General features: G+C 43.2%; 1 protein-coding gene across 3 annotated transcripts in view; it reads right to left on the reverse strand.

Annotated features, from left to right (window-relative positions):
• Positions 1-23851, reverse strand: part of CDC42EP3 (CDC42 effector protein 3) — a 58483-nt gene that overhangs the window by 17655 nt on the left and 16977 nt on the right. Inside the window, exon 1 of one of the 3 annotated variants that reach the window (XM_079969580.1) lies at positions 11564-11668. The exons of 1 other annotated variant lie outside the window; for it this stretch is intronic. The gene's annotated coding sequence lies outside the window, so the exon portion shown is untranslated. Of the gene's footprint in view, positions 1-1473; positions 1493-11563; positions 11669-23851 lie in introns of those variants that run through there. One more of the 3 variants, XM_079969582.1, reaches the window with a different exon arrangement.

Raw genomic sequence — 23851 nt, forward strand, 5'->3', positions numbered from 1 at the left:
AGTTTCCAGACCCTTCTATATAGTGAGAAGGTGGGGAGGGGTATTACTCAGAAGGGTGGTGGGAATGGGTGATTGGCAGATAGCTGTGATGAGCCTGTTGACGACTCTTAACGACTGCAATAGGTCTTACAGGAAAAAGCAAGGGGTGAGAAGGTGAAAAATGGCTTTGTCATGTATAATGAGATAAGAATCCAAAGCTTCTGAACTCTTATTTGTGACCTACTGTAGGAGAAAGGAGTTTGCCTAGGCCTGTCCTCATCTCACTAAACCATGGTTTAGCATTATATCCAAACCTGCACAATATGATCAAAAGAACATTAAATTTCTAATACTGGAAACATTCACAAGCAACAAGGTATATCCAATCAAGTATTTGATCTTGGGTGTGTCAGGCCAGGGATTCCATGGCAAATAGATATAACTGCCAAGTTTTGGTAGACTCCCGAATGCAAAAGACTTTGCTTTAGTCTTAAGCCAAACTAAACAAGAGAGCAAACCGCACTGCAGGATTTTAGGCTCAGACACTATCAACTGACAAAACACCAAATTGATTTGGCATTTAATTCCCATAGCTAATGTCTCAGGACTGGATTTATGCTGGTTAATTGAGTTGATTTTCCATGGTAAATTAAGAAAAGGTTCCTCCCATATATGTATTTTTTTACCACTAGCTACATGCAAGGGCTGATGTAAAAAGCCTGAGTGAAAGCATATGATTTAAACATTTTTAATGTATTTTAAATTAGCTGAGGTTAACTGAGTTGAAATTAAAGCTCTTCCAGTGACCCCTGTGGAACTGCAATTTATCTCGATGCCAACAATCCCATATATTTAGCTTAAATAAACTCCATACTCCTCAAAGTATTCGAGACTCATTATTTTCATCAGATATTACCCAAAGAATTAGTCCCTGAGAAAGTATAAAATTGATAAACTAGTAAGGGATATGATCCATGGACAAATTCTTCTGCACATGCACCATGGAGAAGAATCAGAGTAGTTCAAGAACACTTTTGCTTCTTTGTGGATTATATCCAACTTTTCTCTACTCAGTGTTAGGTCTGAGACCATCCCATGGAGTGGGCTTATAGGAGTAAGTTGTGTAGAAATACATAGCTTTACCTCTTTTGCAAGCTATGAAATCTATATATCTAAAAGGCCCCATTGCAGATTTAGAACCAGGAAAGCCTTCCTGAAACGAACATTCCACAGAGTGAATGTCAAGATTAAGAAAATTCTTTTTCCAGGTAAACATCACTCTAAGGCAGTGCCATACTGTAGGAACCCCTCAGCATAGTCAGGCAAGGTGATGCCGCCTCCCACCGCTGCTGCTATCCTACTCCTGTCCTTAACATCCTTAACACTGAGGCAAGTATTTTTGAATGCCATTTGAAGTATGGAATTATCATAGAATCTTAGCCTTCACAGAATTAGGATCATTGTGCACAAGGCACATTTTTTTCTAGCACTTACATGGTTAATCATCAGTCTCTGCCCCCACAGAGCTCCATGTGCTCAGCGAAACCTCTATGAAACTTGAGACCACAGCCATCATCTGTAAAAGGTAAAGGACCCCTGGACGGTTAAGTCCAGTCAAAGGCGACTATGGGGTTGCGGCGCTCATCTCACTTTCAGGCCAAGGGAGCCAGCATTTGTCCACAGACAGCTTTCTGGTTCATGTGGCCAGCATGACTAAACTGCTTCTGGCACAATGGAACACTGTGACGGAAACCAGAGCGCACGGAAACCCCGTTTACCTTCCTGCTGCAGTGGTACCTATTTATCTACTTGCACTGGAATGCTTTCGAACTGCTAGGATGGCAGGTGCTGGGACAGAGCAATGGGGTTGCGGGGATTCGAACTGCCGACCTTCTAATTGGCAAGCCCAAGAGGCTCAGTGGTTTAGACCACAGTGCCACCTGTGTCCCTCTAGCCATCATCTGTGGAAGCATATTGTCACAACCATCTCCCTTACAGTGGCCACAAGGTATACTAACTTTCTCCTGCCGGCTGCATGCACAGTGAGGGTCACTGAAGGCCAATGTTATGCAAAAAACAACCTTATGGTTTTTGCACACTACTCTTGAGCACTTAACAAGCCACACTAGCAGCCTGCCAATGCAAACTCAACGTCAACGAGGATGAAGCCATGCCACTGGCCTTCATGTGGTCATGCCTGCATATGGAAGTCAGTTCATGCAGCAGCTGCCATAGTCGATATGGCTTTGAGAATGGGCCAGAATGGGAACTGATCACCACTACCTACAAAGTTATTAGCAGAATTGAATAGAATTTTATTGGGGGGAGAGAATATAGTAACCAAAGCCCCACAATGGAGTGTTTGCCCAAAGCAGAGCTCATTATCAGAATTTGAAAACGTAAATGGTAATTCGACAGCAAAGACAACTCCCTACTGGGAATTTATCATTAGTAACACTGGCAGCAGGCATTCTAGACATCCTAAGATTACTCAGCTCTTGGTATCTCTAACTGAAAACAGACCCTTCACTGTGTATATGGAATGTGCATCCTGAAAAACATAGACAAAATAATAGTATATGTCTCTTGTCTTCCACAACATCCCAGCTCTAGCTTGTTCACCTCAGAGAATAAATTGAATTAAAGGGAGTTTAGGAATCTAAGTTAAACCATATTACCCTCAACAGTTAATTTGATTTTATAGCAAAGCTAGAGGGGGTTATATCAAATGCAAAATGATAGTCAATGACTAATTGTGGTAGGCAATTTAAAGCGATTTTAGTCTAAATTAACTCTGGACTAGATGAGAAGATCCAGTTACTCCCATACAAACAATATGTGAAACATGCATGAAGAGAGAGAGAAAATTTGCCTCTTCTGTAAAACATAATATAGTTTACAAAACGTATGTAAAATGCCAGCTTGGTAATAGAGAGTGACATTTGAGAATTCCTTTTAAGAGCCAAATATCCAGATGTGTCTGGATATGTGTATCAGATATATGTCAGACTCTGTTCCAAAATCAGAATTCTAGCGCTGGTTTGTATCTGAAGTTCAGACAGCATAACTCTGAACGGAGAGGTGCATTCTTCCATGCCTACCAGCAAGAGGGTGGGGGAGACACATTGTGCCACAGCTGCTGCCTGTAGGATAAAGAATAGGTTTAGGAAAATAAACCCTTTCAAGCAATTTGCCACATGCAGGGATCGCCAGGGTTCAATGAAAGAATATATTTGCAACACGAGGCAGGGAATATGCTAAGTATAAACGCAAAGCCTCTGAGTATGTAGAGAATTCTTTCCCTTACCACCAAGCCTGTCTGCACATCTGTAGGATTGAGAATAAGGACTTCCATGACAGGTGGGCATAAAAGCCTAAATCGAGTTCTTTCACTTAAGACAGTGATGGCCAAACTCGGCCCTCCAGCTGCTTTGGGACTACAATTCCCATCATCCCTCACTACTGGTCCTGTTAGCTAGGGATGATGGGAGTTGTAGTCCAAAAACAGCTGGAGGGCCAAGTTTAGCCATCACTAACTTAAGATAATAAGCACTAGCCACATGTCAAAGGCAGGGAGGGAGACCCCTGGAAGCAGTTTATTTGTTTGGGTACCTAGCCACATTTCTCCTCTCTAGTAGAGCATCAGCCCAAACAAATCAATCTTCTTCTTTCTAGGACAGCATCAGCCCAAACAAATCAACCTTCCAGCGATTCAACATGGCACCCGGACTCGGATTTTGATGGGCTTTAAAGGGAACAGATTTTTACAATTACAGAGCAGCCACGTGCAATGCCTCTCTATGTGCCCTTGCTGACTGAAGCTGGCACATGAATGGTACCGTCAAGAAGGTGCAGGAGGTTGATCTGAAAAGCTGGGATGGAAGCAAGGAACAAAAAAATGGTGTGGTGAGCATTGAAACCTATTAAGATTTTATAGGGCACCTTATGCCTAGAAGCCAAAAAGGAGCCAATGCAGATTTGGTTCCTCCCCATTTCCAGACTGGGTGGCTGGTAGCCATAATCTGAAATGTGACTTTACACCATACACATCAACAGTATTTATACCAGTTTAATTGTCACACCTTGCCTAAGGGAATCCTGGAAAATGAAGTTATTTGAGACTGCTTGTAAGTCTTTGCAAGGGATCCCCAAAGAAACCTGACAATTCCTTGAGTGGAGGAAACTAAGACAATTGAATAGGTTCTAACTTATCAGAAAAGATATACAGTAAACCCATCAAAAGTGATAGCTAATATGTAATACGAATATTCAATTAGTTTCCAGGTAACAGCTTGAATGAACAAGGGGATGGTAGCAGTTTCATACTTTTCTGGTTATGAACTTATATTATAACATATGTGAAATCATCATTATATTAGCATGAATATAAATTGTGTCCAAGAAATCCTCTGAAGAGAACGGTATCTAAGCACCAATGGTACTTTCTGATACCCCATCTTTACTTTCTGTGGCTAATGTCTCTCAGTCTTTTCCCACAAAGATAAACTACTTTGAGGTGAAATTTCTCACCACAGGGTAGCTTTGTCATCTATATCATCCTGCTGAGCAGCATGAAGAATTTTACTATCCCTCAAATGCAGATGTGTGACAATCTGGAAGCAATTTCTATTGAAATTAGTGAGACTCGCATCAAATCACTGAAGAAAGGAAGACAACACCACAATCCCAGGCACACTTTCTTGGAAGCAAAACCTCTGAAATCAATGGACTTACTTATTTCACGGAAACATGCTTAGAATCAAGATGAAAATAATATTAGGGAAACAATAATTATCTACCTACAGTAGGCCATGATGGAGGCATCAGATTAAAACTTATTATATCCACTCCATTTCCATTGTTTAGCTGGGGTATATCATCACTTCCTCTTCTGAACTGTTCTTTTTGAATAACTTGTTTGTTTGTTTGTTTGTTTGTTTGTGTGTTGTTACCAGAGCAGGTGAAATGCTGCCTGTCTCTTAAACATGATTAAACAGGGCCACTAAATCGTACATTGTGTGAGGATACCAGAAATAAACAGGCAAGACGCAAGGTGTGAGTTCAAACACATACTTCTTTATTGATGACAAGTTGTAAACTTATGATATTCAGAGGGGAAGGAAGCCAATGCGTGGGAAATATTCCATATTATTTATCAGTCTGCTAGGCATATTACGATTGGGTGAGCCTGTGCTGCAGGAAAAAAAGTTGACCTTAATACTGCGTCTTCACTGCACTTGACCCCTTCAGCTGAAGAAGGAGGGTTTCCTGACTCACACCCCCTTAGACCCCACAACTCCAAATAGGTTAGCCTCAAAACTGATCTATAGCCTGCCCCATGAATCACACAACCTGAAAAGTGATAGTCTTTGGAATAACTATACACCCAAAAAGCGCCTCAGGGTGCTCTTTGTGCCAGCCTCTTCTCTTTCTCACACGCGCTTGACAAGTGACCAAACCAATGAAGCTATTTATTCAGTTCCCACCTCTAAGTGCTCCAACCATGTTCTTCTACAGTATGGAGTAGGCAAAAAAAAAAAAGGGGGGGGGGGACTGGCAATCAATCACAGCTGATCAAAAAATCCCTACTCACCCCTATCACAACAATCAGCTAATCCCAATCTGTAAATGGGAAAGGCAGGCTGGGCACTAGTTCCAAGACCAGGAGGAGGGAGGGAATGGGTGGGGCAGCCTTTTACATTCCCACCCACTCCTCCTAAGCACCTGAATGCGTCTGCTGGTGCGCAATAAGAAGCCTTTTTGCCCTGGCTCCATCACAAATGTGCTCCCACCTAGACCACTTTAGGGGACGGATGGAGGAGTGGCGTTCCCTCACTGGGAAAATTCCTCTCCCCTGCCATAACTATAAGAAATGGCTATAACAGCACTGACATGAAACACATTTACAGTAATGCAAGTTAGGCACCCTGCTTCACCAGGATTTAAAATCTGGCTTTGTAGCTGGTTAACAAACCCTGCTCAAGAGGGAACCTGGTTAGCTTCAACCATGGTTAACAGGGGCACTCTTGCTGTGCCCTTTAGCTGTGATTTAGGCAGGTTGAAGGATTTGGTCCATATGAGGAAGAAGCTAAAGGGGGAAAGGGCAATGAAATCCTAATTTTCCAGCTGGCTGGTTGAGAGAGAACCAGTATTGTATCTGCACCAGCCCTGAGCAAGAGGTTTTAAATGCACAACCCAATAGTTATCCCCTATACTTCAAGAATGTGCTATCCTAATGTAGGACAAGGATTGTCAAACAAAAATCAAGTAGATACACTTGGAACAAGAAAAGAAATTGACCGTAAAATCACCTAAGGCTGCCATCCCAAATACACTTATTTTAAAAGGATGTTCCATTTAGATGAGCAGGGCTTACCTACAAGTTAATGTTTTTAAATTCATGTTAATTGCTTTGCCTACTGCTATAATTGATAGTACCTCCCAAGCTTTAAAATGACTGTAAACTCCTTTGCCTTTCATCTCCTGTTGTAATAGACCCTGTCATATGAAAATGATGAAGAGTCATGGAAGGAGTCACCTTCCCCTAGCACTGAATAAGCAGCCAAACTAGAATGCAGAAAACATTTTCATCCCTGAAAGTAATCCACTTTACCCAGTGGCAAGGAAGGGCATTTTTGACCCAGTTGTCTGGCCTTCTCATTATGAGTTTTGCAAACATGATCTTGTGATCTGATGTACAATACTAGCATGCAGGATCTGGTGTAAGAGTCCACAAAAGTTATTTGCCTGTAATATATTTTACTAGCCTGCCTGCTAAGAGCCTGCTAGCATCCTGGGTTTTCATGGATCCCTTTCCTCCACATCCAGCATGAAAAATCCAGGTCATTGGCCTCTTAACAGGCTAGTAAAACAGAAAGAAAGCAAAAGGTGTATTCTCCCAAGTGAGCTGGCAGAGAAGGGACTGCACTGAGGGATTCACTTTTCCTTCCTTGCTCAACCAAGCAACCTGGAGGAGGAAAATGGAGTACCATGTCTTGCCAGCTCATTCAGGGCTTGTGCAGAATTCCTGGTGGCCTTTGGCTAGCAGATGAGTTGTTAAATAAAAAGGCTGTCTCCCAGGCTGAGTGCAAACTTTCCTCCTTGTTCCAACAAGCGCATAAAATTCAATCCGTGCCCCACTTGACCTCAGCTTTATGACCTTGACCTTCCTTTATGGAGGTTCTGGGCTCATCTCAAGATTCCTAGTAGGAGGGGGATTACCACGAAAGTAGGGCAGAGCAGGGTGATTCTACCTCCACTTTTGCATAGCATAAGATGATTTGTGTAGTGCCGCCTTCACCAACTGGGTGCTCTCTAGATGTTCTGGCCTACAACTCCCACTAGCCCTAGCCAAAGTCCAAAACATCAGGAGGGCACAGGCTTGTGAAGGTTGCTGTAGTGTGTGAGTTTTGGACCACCTGTACATTGCTTGACGTATTTCAAAGAATCCAGCTTCCTGGAGGGAGCAGAAATATGATGAAGTTTGCTGATCGAAGAGGTTGTTAAATTAATAACGCTGGCCATATGTGCACTACAGTCTCAAGAAAGCTCTGGGAATTGTAGTACTGTGTGGGAACCTCCTTCCTGTACTTCCCTGCACACACACTGAGCTAGAGTTGCCAAGATTCTTTGGGGGAAGTAATGATACTTAAGACATCTATAAGCTTGTAGAGATATGCTCCAGTTCTTCTGGCTTCACACAGAGCATTTGCCATACATTCCTAGCTTTACAACTGCTACTCCTCTCCTGCTTTTTATATGTTACACTTGCAGAAAGGTATGCAGGAAGGCAGCTTGTGGTTATTATTGCAACATGTCTCAATAACTGCAAATTGTACGAACCTCCTGGTTTTCTAACAGCGGTGTGCTGTATTCAAAATTGCAACATGAGAATACTACACACAGCATCTTGTGAGGGGCTGATGACCTCTATTCCAAGCAAATGTGTTTAGGATCAAAGCGTAAAAAAGACTGGGAGTTGGTGAGAACAAGTAATCCAAATGGCATCAATTTAGAGTACTAGACAATAATCAGTGAAAGTCACACAGACAATGATAGCCTTCTCTGCTGAAGAAACTAAGAGACTTCTTAAAGCTTCTTATTGCTCTCTATGAACAATATCCTGTTTCCTTGTACAGTGGACAATGATGAATTTTGGACAAATGGGTACAACAAATGACTCCAGTTTTTACACACTCCCTGCCCAAGTACTCCTTTAAAAGCCCATTTCTAGCTGTGTGTAACTAAATGCCACTCCCTGATTGCACCAGATATATTTGCCATCTCTCTATAAATGGAAGCCCTACTAGTAGAGTGTGAAGAATAGAGAGTGAATGTAGGAAAACTGCCAAAGGGAATGGAATGAATGAAATTAACACACACTCTGACAAGATGACACCCTGACAACTTAATAGCTGTATCCCAACTGTAATTAACATAGTAAAGCACACAGCATCTAAAAGGAGCTATATATTTGTGGAGAGAATGAGGCTAAACCTAGTTTTAAGGGAAAGCACAATTTTCCCATGTGACACTAAAAAGAACTAATAAAGGGAAATAAGTACTCCACTGCAACCTATAGTTAACTTACAGGATTCACTAAGTGGTCAGGGCCCCACAAACCTAGGAAACTATATGCAGTCTTATGTCCTACCCTGTCCTCCAAGACCAACCAGGAACTCTTTCTAAAATACACCAAGTGCCAAACTGGGCATACAAGACTCACACTAAGGCATGCCACACAACTTTGAGATCATCCTCCAAAGAAGCTCACCAAACTCTGAGCTGAAATGGTGCAAGACTGAAAGCTTTATTCACATTGGGTTTGGGTGGACAGGGATATGGATGGATAGATTACATTAATATAATTATTGACGCTGAGTCCTTGGGATTGGCTGGGCTCTAAATCCAGCAAACAAACAAGCTAGAGTGATGCTATTGTGACCACGAGCTTAATATTTCTAAAGGTAAAGGGACCCCTGACTGTTAGGTCCAGTTGCGGATGACTCTGGGGTTGCGGCGCTCATCTCGCTTTACTGGCCGAGAGAGCCGGCATACAGCTTCTGGGTCATGTGCCCAGCATGACTAAGCTGCTTCTGGCGAACCAGAGCAGCGCACGGAAACGCCGTTTACCTTCCTGCTGGAGCGGTACCTGTTTATCCACTTGCACTCTGACATGCTTTCAAACTGCTATGTTGGCAGGAGCTGGGACCGAGCAACGGGAGCTCACCCCGTTGCGGGGATTCGAACCGCCAACCTTCTGATTGGCAAGCCCTAGGCTCTGTGGTTTAGACCACAGCGCCACCCGCATCCCAACTAAGCATGCTAATATTTCTAAAGGAGCCCACAAATCCATGGGGGGAGAGGTCTATCAATGGCTATTACACCCAACAGCAAAACAGAAACTGGGATCAAACAGTAGAGACCATCTTGCCCTCTTGGTGAGATTCCCAGGAACATCTGTCTGGCTGCTGCTGAAGACTGAACACAGGGCTTCTGCTCTGATCCAGAAAGGCACTACTTAAGTTTTATGAGTCCCTTCAGTACTATTTGTATACCACATACAAATGCTGTTATTCCATCCTACATTAAGGAAGGTAAATCAAGTGTACATTATAGCTAATGTTTTACATTAATATTAGAGGCCAATTGGCACAATTGGCCTCTAATATTAATGTAAAACATTAAATCACAACCTGATTTAAGCTTCAGATACAAAAACGCCCATACGCTACAGCAAACAGGGAAGCAAAGACCTAATTAAGGATTCTATGAAAAGGGCAGAGCAAGCACAGCAGAGTTAAGGTAACACCCCTTTCCATTTAACATGTCCTCTCAAATTAATGTCCACCTCCACAGCATGGCTGGCAAAATAAATGTCAGCTGATTTAGCAGAAATATGGTAGTTGTGCACGTGTAAGGGCTACTTCTAGCCTATCTTCCAGGATTTGTGCACTAAATTCAGGTTTTCTGTTCTGTATCTCCTTTAAGGCAATTAAGGTCACAGCTGCTTGACTATGCAGTAATTCAGTAAGAGAGCAACCATTTATTTTTAAATTGGTTCGCCCAAAAGTGCACAATTGAAAATATTGATTTTTTTATTTAAAAAAAAGAAAAGAAAATACAATGGACTCTTGAAGCAAAGACTTGCAATTTACATTTGGATACGGTTCAGAGAAAACGAAATCTGCAGGGTTTTAAAATAATTAAAAAAGAAACAACCAGCATACAACATTAGTTTTGCAGCTACGCTACTACCATGAAAGAAGCCACGTCCCTGTTTGAGCTCCTCCTTTAACGTGTGCGCTAATGAATGACAACATTGGTGCATGAAAATGGGTTGCGTGCCTGCCCGCCTGGCTTTTGCTAAAGAGGGATCTGCAAATTGATTTTTATTCATTCGATGAATGTAAAAGCCTACAAAACAGGGCAGCTACTAGTCAATGTACCTGGTATCAAGCTTGATGATGTGAACTGTCACAACATTAAAAATAATAATCAGAAAAGCAAAAGTGGCATGGTGGTGGTTAGAATGTCAGCTGAGGACTAGCAAGAACTAGGTTCAAATCCATACTAAGCCCTGAAATACTGTAACACATAAGCACCCTTTGACAGTGCACCACCATCCTTCAACCTAAACTACCTTGCAGGATTGTTGTGAGGATAAAAGGAGAGGGGCAAGAGAACCATGTACATCTTCCTGTGTTCTTTAGAGGAAGAGTGATATGAGAAGTGTAATAAATAATCATGCAGTGTGCGGCTACCAGCAGATCAGCTTTAGAATTTCATATCTGGTTATGCACCGATTCTGCTCACCGACAGCAGGCACAATTCACTGTAAAGCTCCGCCTGGAAATTGCAGACAATTTCTACACAGGAGAGAATTTGTAAGAAGGTGGCTTGGGAGATTTCCTGCCCGTTAACACACAAGAGACACAGATACACAACCCCGTATCTCTTCCCCTGATTGTCAAAGACGCCGCATTAAAATTATGTGCAGATCGCGCACAATCTCTCCCTAGAGGCCCCCCTATTTGCATTGCGAGACGGGGGTGTCCATTCTGCGAGGCTATCCAGGCTGGGCTGCGCCTGTTCTCTGCGTTGCAGCCGCTATAGGCGCTTCAGAGCCTGCCCTGCCAGTGGCTCCTGTGTCACCTTAACACCCCTCTCCCCCCACAATTGGCAAAACCCTCCCGTTATATCTCCGACTCCGCTCTTCACTGACATCACACACAAAGCAGGAGCCATCCTACAGCGCTGGGCGGCTCCCCGCGCAATCCTCACTCCCCGTTGCCTGAGCCAAAAAGAAAAGACCAAACGCAGGGGGGGGGGGGCTGCGCGTGTGTCGAAGCCGAGAGCAGCCGGCCGTCGTCGCCGTGGCCTCGCGACGACCCCTTCCGCGACTCCAGCCCGGGCCGATCCAAGCCCGCATTTGGCTCTGCATGCAACGCGCCGCTCCTGCCCTCCCCACGATTTCACGGGGCGAGGAGATACCAAATAAAACAATAAGTAAGCAGATCGCCGCGGCTGCAGCCACAGAGCCAGCTCGTGCTGCAAACGGCGGCTCGCAGGAGCAGCAACTTACTGGTTTCTGCCAGGCGCGAGTGTGTGTGTCTCTCTCTCTCTCTCTCTCTCCCCGGCTCCCTCGCGCGCAGCTGCTCGGCTCGTGCTGCTGTCCCTGCACGCGCCGCCTCGGAAGAGCTGCCCTTGGCTGACGGCTGAAGCAGCAGCAGCAGCGCGCAGGGTGGAGGGAGGGGAACAGCGGCGGCAGCTGGTTGGGGCGCGGAGGCGCCTCTCATCCGACTCAAGAGGCGGCCGCGGCACCTGTGACCGCCTGTCACCCATAGCACCCGCCCCTGCGTGCTGCCTCCTCCTCCTCCTCCTCCTCACGTCGCCCCCTGACGGGAAAATGCTGCCTCTTCCAGCACGACGCCAGCCAGGCGAGGACTAAAGGGAGGCAGCCAGCAGCAAGCGGGCGACGGTGAGTGGCTCTTCCAGCCCCGTCAGCAGCAGCTTTGGCACCGACAGCCTGAAGGGACCGGGAAGACTTCCCGCTCAGAGGCTTGCCTGAGCAGGTTGAGCCTCTTTTCAGGGCTCCCTCCATGCACAAAGCAGCCGCCGCTTCTGAGGGGCGACGGGAGGTCCTGCGTGTGTGTCAGGGGCTACCTGGGCAGCGGACAAGGGGCGCAGCGCGCCAATGCGTCCGTGGACAAATGGGACGGTGTCATTGGCCACGCAACTGTGGGCTAGCGACGTCATTCGTTCCTGGAGAATGGTAAATCCATGCACTTTGGGGCAATGCGACAGTGAGGGCAAAACCTGCCACCTACCTCTAGGAGTGAGTAGTTGTGCTCTTGCTAAGAAGGGTATCAGAATCATAGAATTGCAGAGTTGGAAGGAGACCCCCGAGGGTCATCTAGTAAAATCCCTTGCAATGCTGGAACCTCAACTAAAGCTTCCATGACAGTTGGTCACCCATCTTGTAGGGCCTACATGTTGCACAGGTTAAGTGAAATATAATAATAATAATAATAATTTATTATTTGTACCCCGCCCATCTGGCTGGGTCTCCCCAGCCACTCTGGGCGGCTTCCATAAAAACCAAAAATACACTAAAATATCACAGATTAAAAACTTCCCTGAACAGGGCTGCCTTCTGGATTTTCTGCACATCTGATAAGATCTGAATCAGTGGATATCTTAGGTTTCATAACCCCATCCATTCTGCCATTTGCTGTTTGATAGCGTTGAACAACTATAACCAGATGTTGACGAAGTACAATTCCCATCAGCCCCAGCAAGCATGGCCCATGACCAGGAATGATAGAGTTCAGCAACATGTGGGGGACAAAGGTTCCTCACACCTTGCTCCTAGGCTTATATGCCACACAATAAGCGAAGTGTCTAGAACAATGTAATACAGTACACTCATAAAACAGCAAAAAATATTTAGCACCTTGACATTAATATACAATGAACAATAGTTGTGCTATGGCACAGAAAAGCTCTGTACAAACTGAAGCATCCTAAGCAGGCGTCTGAACAACATTCCAGTGCCACTTGCTTAACAGTAGTCAGCCACAACTTAGACATAGACACAATAAATGCCCTCTGTCTTGTTCACAAGGCAAACGTATATGACACCCTTTTAATAGTGCTACTCTGAGCTGAATGTAAAGATCAAGCAGGTATTATTGCTATTACATTGGTACCTCAGGTTACATATGCTTCAGGTTACATACGCTTCAGGTTACAGACTCCGCTAACCCAGAAATAGTGCTTCAGGTTAAGAACTTTGCTTCAGGGTGAGAACAGAAATTGTGCTCCGGCAGCACGACAGCAGCAGGAGGCCCCATTAGCTAAAGTGGTGCTTCAGGTTAAGAACAGTTTCAGGTTAAGTACAGACCTCCGGCACGAATTAAGTACTTAACCCGAGGTACCACTGTATTTACTGTATTTATTAATCACTTTTTACCAAAATGTTTCAAAGTGTCTTGCAGTACCACAAAATACATCTAAAATCAGTTAAAAACCAGGTAACAATGAGAGCAAAGTACAATAGACAACATTCCTATAAAGTGCTTATCCAGTCATACTATTAAAAGGGCAAATATAAATGGGGCAAGGCAATCCCTTAAGATGTTGAGGGGTCTACATACCAACAGGTGATATGTAATGAAGTATAGTATGTGAAATTGCTTGATGGGTGACATATAATTGTGCTTACTGCTTCACACAAGAAGCATGAGATTTTTTTATTGGTGCCCTCTTAAAATGACCAAGAGATGTGAGGTTAATGTCTGATGTTTTACATTTTTCATGTGCTGTAAGCCGCCCAGAGTGGCTGGGGAAACGGACATACTGCTTCCTGTTCGGCAGAAGTCTCTTCTTCTGCAGTGATGCAAATTGCAAATTAAAATGGATTAGAGGGAGGGAAAGTTTAGTAAACCTGCTTGTCCTGACACATTATCCCACAACAATTTAAGGATTCCTTCTAGCTGACTCCTGACAATCAAACAGGAATCACAGTCATACTGGAGACTTACGTTTAAGCATCTTGCTACTGCCCTGTTTCTCCATTTGTATTTGTGTGTGTGAAGCACCTTGCGCCTTTGAACCGACAGTATAAAAATAACCAAAAATGAATAAATAAATAATGGCATGACCCCAGCCATCATTATTTATTTATCAACTTCGCTTTTACTGGGTGCTATTACCAGATGTTGCAAAAAAAGAAAGGAAAAGGCTACTTCATGAATTACAATTTCCACCCACACAATCTCCAATATAAGGGGGCGGCGAGAAATGCTTATACACTGTGATATTTTAAGTGCGAATGGGGTTTTGTTTTTTGTCTCTTTGCTGCCTCTATATACAGATCAAGCACTTGAGAAAGCTCCGGCTGTCCACTCAGTGAACTCATGGCAAATCCTCAAAAAGACTCGTGCTGCTCTTCAGTGTTATTTGCTCTGTTAAACCCAGAGCCTAGGGCTTGCCGATCAGAAGGGCGGTGCTTAGAATCCCTGCGACGCGGTGAGCTCCCATTGTTCGTTCCCAGCTCTTGCCAACCTAGCAGTTTGATAAATAGATAAATAGGTACTGCTCCAGTGGGAAGGTAAATTGCGTTTTCTGGTTTGCCAGAAGCAGCTTAGTCATGCTGGCCACATGACCTCCGGAAGCTGTACGCCGGCTCCCTCGGCCAATAAAGTGAGATGAGCACTGCAACCCCAGAGTCATCTGCAACTAAACCTAATGGTCAGGGGTCCCTTTACCTTTTACCTTCCTTCTTTCCTTTCTTCCTTCCTTCTTCAGATTTCATACCCAGAGCCAGTGGCATAGCATGGCCAGGGCCACGGGGCGGTTGCCCTGTGCGCAAAATTCTTAGGGGAGCATATTTTCAAAGAAAGAAAGAAGTAATAATAAATAAAAATAGTCTTCCCTCCTCCTCGCAGAGAAAATCTCCCAATGTTTATGTGGGCGGACTGAGGAGCGGATTTGATGGCCAGTTGCTAGGACACCCTCTGTAGGGCTTTAGAAAGATACCTGTTCCCGACCAATTCTCTGTCCTGCTCTCTGCCATGCTCTCCACTCACGGGGGTTGCCACATGAATAGGTCGCCAAGCTGTTGCCTTTTCATTCCAACTATTGGTGGGCAGTGCCAAGGATACTTGCCTTGTCTTGGGCGCTGGCCACCCACGCAATGCCACTGCCCAGAGCCAAAATCAGCATCCAGTCTTCTTGGGCAGCTGGCAGGGCCTATTATTGCCCAGAGTCCTCTTAAAAATGTTTTCTGTGCCTGGAACTCTCAGTGAAGCTGGACAGCTGAGTCAAACCACCATTTTAATTTAATTAATTTCCCACAGTGCCCCAGAAGGACACTACTGTGGGGGGGGCATTATAGGAAATCAAAATGGTGTTTAGACCCAGGAACCTGGTATTGTTTTGCCGTGCTGCCCACCTGCTATCATCAGATAAGGCTTCCAGGGCCCACCAAGAGCCTTCTCAAACCTGCAGCTGGCCCTGATTGTGCCCTTACACAATTTTCATGCAATGGGCTTGGGAATCTTGCTCAGGAACAGCGGTTTAGAAATGACAATGGTTCTCTCAAGTAGGTCTCTTTAACAAAGGTCTAACTCAGGGGTCAGTAACCCTTTTCAGCCATGGGCCAGTCCACCGTCCTTCAGACCATGTGGTGGGCCGGACAATATTGGGGGGGGGGGGAGATGAATGAATTCCTATACCCCACAAATTACCCAGAGATGCATTTTAAATAAAACGACACATTTTCATGTAAAAACCATGCTGATTCCCAGACGGTTCGCGGGCTGGATTGAGAAGGTGATTGGGCCGCATCCGGCCCACGGGCCTTAGGTTGCCTACCCCTGGTCTAACTGCTGCTTTCTAGTGTGTGTTTTGGCTTGTATTATGGGCAAACGTAGCTCAACAAAAGATATGGCAGGGAAACAGTACTGATGGGGAATTTTAAAATGCATTCTCTGTGTTTATTGGAGGCACGCTTTATGAAAAGGCATTCACAAGAGTAATGTAGTTAATGCTGAATCAAGGTTTTGACACATGCGATTCTATAAACATTCTTGTCTCTATGGATATATGTCCAAGCATCCCCCTCCCCCCCCGCCCCTTCAAATGCCAAACAAAGGAAATGGCCTGTCAATTTAAGAGGAGTAACAATGGTTTTAACTGAACGTTAAAGAACAACAAGAACAGTTGTTGGCAATCTAGCTGGATAGGAAATCCATAAATAATGTTAGAAACTTTTACAAGTACCACGGATACTTCTAAACCCAGCATTGTTTCTTTCCTTCCAATGACATCCTTTCAGAAGTTTCTGTTGGCAGTCACTTGGATTTAACAGTACACTTTTGACAGTTTTATTAAAGGCTCATTTTTCAAAATATGTTACATTTGGCACTGATGATAGCCTAGTATCAAATGTAAATGGATTGCAAATATGAAATATGTTACAGACCTTACTTAGACCAACTCATTTTTGATAAATATTTTCACATAATGTATGTATGCCAAGTGCAAACCTTAAGCACAAGCACCCATGCGCATATACACCTTACAGACATAAAAACAGCTTTTAAATAGGAAGCTGTCTTATTCCAAATTGGCTGATCTAACTTAGCATTGTCTACACTAACTGGCAGTGGCTCTCCAGGGTTTCTGGGGAGATATGAGAGCCATCTTCAAATATCTCAACGGCTGTCACATTGAAGATGGAGCAAGCTTGTTTTCTCTTGCTCTGGAGGGTAGAATCGAACCATTGGCTTCAAGTTACAATAAAGGAGATTCCAACTAAACATATGGAAAAACGTTCTGACAGTAAGACCTGTTTGTCAGTGGAATGGTCTCCCTTGGGAAGTTGTGGACTCCCCTTCTTTGGAGGCTTTTAAGCAGAGGTTGTATGGCCATCTGTCATGGATGCTTTAGCTGAGATTCCTGCATTGCAGGGGTTGGACTAGATGACCCTTGGGGTCCCTTCCAACTCTACAATTCTATGAAAGACTCTTTCCCGGCACTACTTGGAGATGTTGGGTATTGAACCTGGGACCTTCTGCATTCAAAGCAGATGTTATATCACAGAGCTATGGCCCTTCCCTAAACATACACATGTACATAAAACTTTACCTTCCCTTAATCTTTATTTATATACAGTGGTACCTCAGGTTACATACGGTTCAGGTTACATACGCTTCAGGTTACAGACTCTGCTAACCCAGAAATAGTGCTTCAGGTTAAGAACTTTGCTTCAGGATGAGAACAGAAATCGTGCTCCAGAGGCACGGCGGCAGCAGGAGGCCCCGTTAGCTAAAGTGGTGCTTCAAGTTAAGAACAGTTTCAGGTTAAGAACAGACCTCCGGAACGAATTAAGTACTTAACCTGAGGTACCACTGTATATGTATCGATATATATCCAACCCAAAAAATACAGGTTATAAAAAACAACAACATAACATGTCCCGTTAATACAAAATACACTGCAAAATAAATTATGGTCTTCTAAATTCAGTTCAAACATGTAATACATATTAGGTGCCAAAATGCCCAGCCATCTAACAGCTTAACCACAGCCTGTAAAAATCTTTCCTTCTAAAAAGGAAAGATTAACAACGCCCCCAAAAGACATATTGGGCTTTGATCTTCCTGGAGCAGCCACCAAGAATTCCTCTCTACATGATCTAGTTGTTTTCAGCTGCTGCACAGCTGATAAAATTTTAAGGAAATAGGTTCCTGAATTCATATTGATATGATGTACAGGAGGAGTCAGTTAGTGAATGCTGAGTCTCAGTCAGTAATGATGTTAGAGGTTAAAGGAAAAGAACCTTAAATTGTGCCCGGAGGGTAAAAGTATGGTATTGCAGATAAAGAGGCATGAATGTTATCTTTTTTCAGGTACTTTCCCTTGTCTAAAGACAGTATGCTGTAATTGGTGCCACCTTGAGCTTGCAAATAATCAAAGAACAATTCATCTCTATAATACAAATTCCTTCGTTTCCAGCTAGGGAAATCAGAGAACTTAAGTTGTATGCAAATAATTTTATTGACACACTGTGCTTTACCAGAAATACCAGCAAGCAGATGCATGAGTGCCTCACACTTCCAGTTTATGTACTTTAACAGGGGAAATATGCAAGCTTCAGACTATACGCTTGCCAACTTTGCTGTGCAACTTCCAGAGCAGACATTACTGTGGAGATATAATACATGGAAACTTGAGACACACACTTTGAAATGTTTGTGGTTCCAATAAAACCTACTACCATTTATTTTAAAAAGCCATTTCTATATATTATAGTACTTGAAAAATGCTCATTACATTAAGAATAATGATGGTCTTCAGCTCATCAGTGCTTCTAATTACCACTCTTGCAGCACCATAAGAGAATTGGCGTTCTTAAAGTTCCGTGAAAATTAAATAGGTTTTGTAGCCAGTTTAAATTTGCATTGTAGAGAGCATGCCCTGTAAAGCATATTGCAGTTGCCCAGCCTTATAAGGTAACAAAGCAGTGATTACTGGGGCCACATCTGATAAAAGGGCTTGTAGGCATCATTCTCATAAGATGGAGTTGATTGTTTGGTCTTGGCAGATCCTCAAAAACTCTCTGCTCTAAATTTCTGCCAAAAGGTTGGGCGATCTAGCCAGATCCCACAAAAAAAGAGAGATGAATCTGAAAACATGCTGTGAAACAGCCCATTGCAGGAGATAGGAAATGACTACTGCCTCTAATAAAGAGTTACACATTGCGGTCATAATTTGTCATCAGGCCTAGCAAAGTTCTTCTCTAGTAAAAGGTTTCATAGCACATTTGAGGTTCACCTCTCTTTTGGTATCTGGTTCTGCCTTCTTTGGGTCATCTGCCCATCATTCAGTCTATTCTACACAGCCCAAGAGCAAAGCAGTTTAGTGATCAGATAACTTGCACATGACTCAAGACCAAGAGTGATATTGACTCATAAATTTTTTATCTGGCACCTGAAAATCTAAGGTCTGCTTGAGAAACAAGTCAAACTGGGCACTGTAAGGGGAAGACAAAAATTCACCAGGGTTCCATCCAGATTTGACCTGGTGAAAAATTCTTTATCATCCTCAGTTATAGCAACCCTGAGCATGAGAACACCTGAGTTTCCTAAAGGAAATTGCATTGGGATATGGCTTAGAAGTTAACTGGGGGGGGTTGTTACTAATTGTTGACCAAGGAACACTGGCGTACGTAGATTTTACGTAAAAGTTGTTATCATTTATCTGAGTGGGAAGTATGTTCCACTGCTTTTCAAAATGAGAAAATTCTAATCTGGATTTCATCTACATTCTTTTAATTTTTGAAATTATTAAATGTGAGTCCAAATAAATGTGGTTAGTTCTGATTATGGGAGTGGGGAACTCTCACAGAGGGATATTAAACTGAATACCTAGAGCACAGCTTGAAAATTTTCTTGGCAGACTATAAACCCAATTTTAGAATCTCATTATATTGCCATTGATCTCCTGAGACTTTAGATTTCAGTGATATTATCTTCCTTTTTGTTTCCACAGAGATGGAAGAAGGAGGAAATTTGTAGCTTGCCCAAAAGGAAACTGGCTTTTCTTTTCACATTCAGAGCAACTTAAATGAAAAATATGTTACTGTACAAACATTCTGGCACATTAAATTCTTGGACTTTACCCAGCTGCGGTGTTATATTGCCCCTTTGCAAATAATAGTGCAAGTTGACATGCTGCTTCCTGAACAGCTTTCCATTGCAGGGCAAATAGGTGTGGGATGGTTTGGAGGAGTAGCTTCAAGTAAACATTGTTCAAAGTAAATGGTTCTTTTGCAGAAGTGATCCTTGGCTCTATACGTGCAGTTCCCTTCTGGAATGTAATCATGATTTCCAGAGAATGTGAATGCCCTAAGAATCAACTGCATTCAGAGACCTAGGCTGTTTCTCCCGCTGCTTTTACAATCACTCTGCTTCCAGAATCTCTTCTATGCACAACAACTACCAAACTCCAAATTGTTTTGGTCCAAAATGAGGAATTAACTTGTAGCGACATTTATCACTAAGCAATTCCAGCTCAAGATTTTATTTTATTTTCTGCTTGGAGACTATGTTAATGAAAGAAAAATGTATACACTGTCTTCCTATGAAAGCAACGGTCAGTTGTGTTTTCCTGCAAATATATATACTGGGGAAGCCAAAGCACACTGGGCTGTTTATGGGGGCTCATCCACACTTATCTTTGCTCTGCATTTCTAGGCACAGGTCTGGGCTTTGCAGGCCATTTCCAACAGCTTTTGTCTTTGCCCTGGCGCTTTTCTGGTGAAAACCCACTCTCTACTGTTGAATTGGAGCAAATGGCAATCCATGGAAAACCTGAATTGCCATTTGCTTTGATTCAGCAGTAGAGAGTGGGTTTTCACCAGGAAAGCGATGGGACCCAAAAAATAAAAAAGCACTTCGACACCGACTGGGAAAGTGTGGACCTGTGCCTAAAAAATGTGGGACAAAAGTGTGGGATGAGCCCTAGGATGTGAGTCAAACCCAAATAGTAGTTTTCTTGGGAAATTGAATAGATTTGTTTTACTTTTACATGCAGATCCAATTACCGTATTTGGAATTGGGAATACTGTTTTGCCAGGGTGGATTGGGCGGTCCTCATTTTAGGGTGTGGGTTACCTCTGCTTTCTCTGTAACCTATGATATCTGCATGTGTATTGCTACATTTTTGTCCTAGAGGCACCTTTAACATCTTGCTTCCTACACTTATGGCACAGTGTAGATTCTGAATGGTGTGGATTAATCAGCAGTGTTGTGGAGTAGATAGTCTCTCCTTACCCTTCTTGCCAGCAGTATTAAGAACATAAGAAGAGCCTGCTGGATCAGGTCCATGACCCATCTAGTCCAGCATCATGGTCTCATAGGAGCCAGCCTGTGGGAAGCCTGCAAGCAGCACCCAAGCACATGACCAGTCCCCATTCCTGCAGTTTCTAGCAACTGGTATTCAGACATATACTGCCTCCCACCAGGGATACAGAGCATAGCCATCAGGCTAGTAGGCACTGGTAGACCTATCCTCCATGAATTTGTCTAATCTTTTAAAGTCAACCAAGTTAGTGGCTATTACTGTCTCCTGGGAGAGCAAGCGCCATTGTTTAACTATGCGCTGCATCTGATTATTATTCAATGGAGCCTTGGTGTGCTTTGCCTATCATGCTACATTCCCAGCTTGATTCTGCCTATAACTAGCATTCCAAGTTGATACTCACTTCCACAAAAATGGCTGACCGCCTAAGTCATAAGACCAGGGCTAGATTAACCGTTAAGCAAAACAAGCACGTGCTTTGGGCTTCAAGGGAAGTGGGGCACCGCAGAAACTACAGGAGGTTAGTTTTGAGGATCTGATCAAGTACTTTGCAATCAGAAAAAGTAGGAGGAAATGTTTCAGATATTAATATAGTGGAAGTATGCAAAAACAAACATCATTTTCCATTTTGCTGTGCCAAGGTTTCGTTTCATTTCAAAAAAATAGAATTTTATTAATGTTTTATTAATAATGTTAATGTTTTATTACTGTTTAGATATGATATATGGGGGCAACAAAATCTTTTAAGTGCTTAGGGCCTCTTAAGTCTTAATTCGGCCCTGCATAAGATGTACTGTTTTTGTATATCTTCAAGAAATGTTTGATGCAAGGTTGTTGATTCCTTCCCCAACTCTGCATAATGGAACAGATCCTTTTACTGAGACACAAGCTAGGACTAGGAATGCCATTATAAGCCCCTCTTATATTACAAGTTCCTCTTATAAAGGGGAACTTTACAAACAGTAAACAGACTCTTTTCTTTGGTTAAGTTTTGAAAGCACAATTTTTAAAAATGCACTCATCTTTAATATGCTGGGGGCCCAGTTCTACAAGGTGTTGAGAGGAACTTTCAGTATCAACTGATTTCATGGGTAAATTGAAAGCACTCGGTATCTGGAATGAATAATGGGGCTCTTTGCTGTCTTTAATTTGGAATAAAAATATTCTTGGGGTTTAGCCCACAATTATTTATATTAGCTCATTTTTGCTTTCATTGTAAAAACGTAAGAGGAAGCCATTCATGACTTCCAACTCTCTTCATACAGCAGGCAATTCCAGATCTTCATTGCCTGAGTCGGTGAACTTTTTTAAGAGCTTCCCAATTTCTTGCGGCATCACAGCGAAGGGTGGTTTTACAAACTATTATTGTTGTTATTTTTATCGTCCTCCTCCGGCTTGTCAGACATCACAGAGCAAACATGGATTTGCACAGCCCAGAGAAGATGACATAGCTGCTTTATTGGTTCGCTTCTCTCCCATTGTTCTCCGTTGAAGCCAGCAGAGCAGCTTCTGCCCTACATTCCTGGGAAGTGAATAATATCAACGGAGATTATCATTACCCTCTAGTACCACATCTATTACTAACAGGCCATTATAAAGATTGAGTATAACCTAATTAGGAAATGCTGTAGTCAGCTGGGTGTGGATGTGGGCCGGTGAAGAATCGTTTTACATATGCTTTGTTTGTTATATATATAAAAGGGTGTTCACATAGGATACAGGAAAGGTACCTAATGCGGTTCTCAGTGCTGAGCTCAGATTTCACAATCAGGTCTCACATTCCTCATATGAGCGGAGGCTGAGCCAAGGCCAGGGCTGAAGTTTCTGCTGTCTGAAGCCTGATGCTGTAAACGCTGCACAAACACAGAGCCTGTGTGAACCAAATTTGGCTATCTGCTTATTTATTTTAAATTAAGGCATATTAATGGGTAGATTCCAAAGTTTACTGTATGAAGCGGGAGGTACCCTCCATAGGGACACGACCTCCATCATCTACAATTCCATCTGGACTGTCTCAGGGAATCCAGGCGAGAGCAAATGTTTGTTATCCTTACAGAAGGTGAAAAGTTGTCAATTTTCCCACCATTTCTGCTAGGAGGTAAGGCCCGTGATTGGTTGCCTAACACTCTGATAGCCAGTACCAATCATATTCTGATGAAATTAATAAGAATATGAAACTTACCTCACACTCAAGGGTTGACTGAGAGATGGCCTTGAAAGATGCTTGAATTTCCCTAGCTCGTTGGTACCCATAGGGAACCATCAACCATGGCTGCCTTCACACCACTGCCAGTTTCTCATACAAATTGCTGCCTAATTCCAACTGGCAAATCATTTCATGGCCTTCATAACCATGTAACCACAGCATTAATAGACTTTATAAAATAACTGAATAATCCCCAATGGAAGGCCCCTATGGATGGGCCTTAAGTGCTGGAACTTTGTCAGTGGTATTTATTAATTTAATTTACATATTAAATTTCTATACCACCCTTAGTTCAAAGATCACAGGGCAGTTAACAGCATAAAAATGTAGTAGCAGCCTGTTGTCTGAGGATCAAGGACAAACTACACATTACATGCAAATCAATGCAACAAAACCACAACAGGTGTTTTTGTGTCTTTCTTTGAGTGGAGGAATGACATTGGTGCATATCCCAAAAGTGTCCCGGAAAAACTAGGACATCCTGCTTTTTCCTGCCATTTAGGATGCCGTGATTTCACGCCAAGATATTGCCTTGAAGAAAGCTCTTGTTGGAGGGCGACGATCTCACGCAACGCCCCAAAACACACATTTTGGGGTGCTGTGAGAGCACAGCCCTGAAAAAAGCTCATAATTAGGGCTCCATGATCTCTAGCTGGTCACATGATTTACGCAGGAACATGGACGGGAAGACACACATCCCAGTTTTGGGACTCAGCATGTTGGAGGGTAAATTGGTGTCCCACTGGCTGATTTTCCATCCCAATTTGTCCTCAATTTCTCCCCCTGCATCACCTT

Source organism: Podarcis cretensis (genome assembly GCF_951804945.1).
Source record: "Podarcis cretensis genome assembly, chromosome: 3".
Classification (NCBI taxonomy): domain Eukaryota; kingdom Metazoa; phylum Chordata; class Lepidosauria; order Squamata; family Lacertidae; genus Podarcis; species Podarcis cretensis.